Genomic DNA, 3302 nt, shown 5'->3' on the forward strand with positions numbered 1-3302 from the left:
TTAGCCAGGATGGTCTCGATCTCCTGACCTCATGATCCGCCTGTCTCGGCCTCCCAAAGTGCTGGGATTACAGGCTTGAGCCACCACGCCCGGCCCCAGTTTGGTTTGTTTTTGCAGTGACTGGTACTGGTTTTTCCTTTACATATTTAGTGCTTCCTTAGGAGCTCTTGTAAGGGAGGCCTGGTGGTTACAAAATTCCTCAGCATTTGCTTGCTGTAAAGGATTTTGTTTCTCCTTCACTTATGAAGGTTAGTTTGGCTAGATAGAAATTCTGGGTCGAAAAGTCTTTTATTTAGGAATGTTGAATATTGGCTCCCACTCTCTTCTGGCTTGTAGGGTTTCTGCAGAGAGATCTGCTGTTAGTCTGATGGGCTTTCCTTTGTGGGTAACCCAACATCTCTCTGGCTGCCCTTAACATTTTTTCGTTCATTTCAACCTTGGTGTATCTGGCGATTATGTGTCTTGGGGTTGTTCTTCTCGAGGGGTATCTTTGTGGTGCTGTCTGTATTTCCTGAATTTGAATGTTGGCCTGTCCTTGCTAGGTTGGAGAAGTTCTCCTAGATAATATCCTGAAGAGTGTTTTCCAGCTTGGTTCCATTTTCCCCATCACTTTCAGGTACACCAATCAGACATAAGTTTGGTCTTTTTACATCGTACCATATTTTTTGAAGCCTTTGTTTATCCTTTTTCATTCTTTTCTCTCTAATCTTGTCTTCATACTTTATTTCATTAAGTTGATCTTCAATCTCTGATATCCTTTCTTTCACTTGATTGATTCGGCTATTGATACTTGTGTATGCTTCATGAGGTTCTCGTGCTGGGTTTTTCAGTTCCATCAGGTCATTTATGTTCTTCTGTAAACTGGTTATTCTAGTTAGCAATTCTTCTAATCTTTAACCAAGGTTCTTAGCTTCCTTGGTGGGTCCATTCTTAAAGGTAACACTGTAATAGACAAACATTTCTTTTTGGGGAACAAACTATATATCTCCAATTTTTAGTTCAGTTTTGTATCATGTGAAGTAGAATAGTGCACCAAGTAATGTCAAAAGATGACTTGTGAAGTCTCAATGCTGCCACTTACTAAATGTGTGATCTTTGGCAAATTTATAAAACTATGTTTTTGAGTGGGTATAATAGTATCTACCTTACTGGGTTATTGTGAGGCTCAAAGGAGTTAACAGATGTGAATGTACTATACAAATACTAAGTAAAAGCCTGTAATGCTAAAGTAGTTTAATTCTCTCCTTTAGCTGAGCCAAACTAAAATCCTGTACATCAGTAGCTTATATCACAGCCTTCTGAAATTTAACAATTTCCAAGTAGGCTTAGCATTGGAAAGTTATTTCACCATGGAATAGAGTATGGGGGAAACTTAAGAATGTATAGTCATGGGGGACTATTGCTTATCAGTAGTTTGGGTGAATGGAGATGCTAATTTGTAATGTATCATCATATTTTAAAAACTTAATTAGTTTTCTGGAGGTAATTTTGCATTAAATGCATTCAATTAACTTCTCTAGAATAATTTTTTGCTTGGTGACTTTAGTTTCTGAGAACAATAACCATTAGTTGCTCTGTTCACTAGATCTTTCCTTTGTAGATTTCAGTGTCATTGCCACTCGACCTTACTTTCTCGTAAGAAAAGCTTTTCCGATCTTGACTTCAAAGGTGCTGAAAAGAAAAATTTGGCATTTATAGTATGCTTTATTGAGTCAAAAAACAAAAAACAAAAAACAAAAAAAACCTGGTAAATTAAGTGAAAAAGAGAAAGTAAAACTTTCTTTTTTTCTAATTTTTTTTTTTTTTGCTAATAAGACAACTGCCAAAAATGACTATGATGACATATAGTGGATTTTTGTGAAAGCATTGAATAGAATATGTATGGTTCTTTCAGTTGGAATGAAGAGCACAGTTCTGTGATTTCAGTCTGGTTCTGTGCTGAATGTCTTTGTTTAAGATATCTGTACACTTTTGGTCCTGTCTTTCCTATTGTGACAAGTTGCTACCTTCTCATGCCACCTCGATTAATCCTACATGAATTTTGTTGTGAACATTTGTATATAAATATCAATTTGTTCAATTTCATGTGAAAATCCTGGCCCCCCTCCTCACTTTTGAAGCAGATTCAGATGTAAACTGTCTTTTTAATTATTAGGTCTTTATTTATTTAACACATGTGTTTTGGATGTAAATTAAAAAAACATTAATTTTCTAAAGTCCTAATTATGGTATACGGAAAGATCGTTTTGTGTTCACATAGAAAGGTTTCCTAGTTTCCAAGTGGATTTAGTATGTTAATCTGTTAATAGTAAAGACTGGGAATGTTGTATTATTAATATTTTCACATAATAACCAGCGGGTTTCATGAAATGCTTATGTGAACATAATTTCACAATAAAACAGGTAAAACAAGAACATTTTAAATATAATTTTTATGTCACATTTAGTTTTTAAAATAAAATGGGATGATCAGATTTTCGAAAAGCAAGTGGCAGAATTGTATTTGATTATTGCCCCCAAATCACTTTTAGTGATTTTTAATAATGTGTACTTAGTTTTAAACATTTGTTTTAGGTCTTATTTCTTTGTTTTTACCCCTACTCCTACCATTCCATGTATGACTCAGATAATCACTTCTAATTATTCCTGATAACATTCAGGACTTTTTTCCCGTTTTTTAAAAAATTGATTGACATGATTTTAAATATCATGGTATTTTTCCTGCAAATTGCTTCCTTAAAGAGATTCTAAGAATCAACCTGTATGTATGTTATATTATTCTTATCAACAGGAGAACTTATTATTTTTCAAAAGAAATAGTAAAAGATGAAAACATAACCTGAAATGGATAACAGAACATAAACTGAATGGGCAGAAATAAAGACAGTTAAAGAAAAAATGTGGTAAAGGATAAAGAAACAGGTCCTAGGGGATTATTTTAGGATACAATAGACAATGTAATACAGTAAAAAAAGAAAAACAGAAATGAAAGTCCTGAAGATAGGTGGGAAAAAATAGCAAGAAGGTATATTTAGGCAGGGCAGTAATAAAAAGTCAAAGGCTATGAGAAAACAAGATTTATTTTAAAATCCAAGTAAAGACTTGAAACATTTGTAATACATTGAGAATAACTGAACTACAAAACATACAGGAAAATATTCACAGAGGTAAAAACATTAAAAAGAATTTTAAAGTGTGTTACATTTCTATGCAGATTATTTCTATTTTTGAAAAGTGGCTATATTCAGATTAAAGATTACCACACAGTAATGTTTCTATGGTATAATTTACATTCATAGAGT

This window comes from Mandrillus leucophaeus, unplaced genomic scaffold, assembly GCF_000951045.1.
Source record: "Mandrillus leucophaeus isolate KB7577 unplaced genomic scaffold, Mleu.le_1.0 Scaffold710, whole genome shotgun sequence".
In the NCBI taxonomy this organism is placed as follows: domain Eukaryota; kingdom Metazoa; phylum Chordata; class Mammalia; order Primates; family Cercopithecidae; genus Mandrillus; species Mandrillus leucophaeus.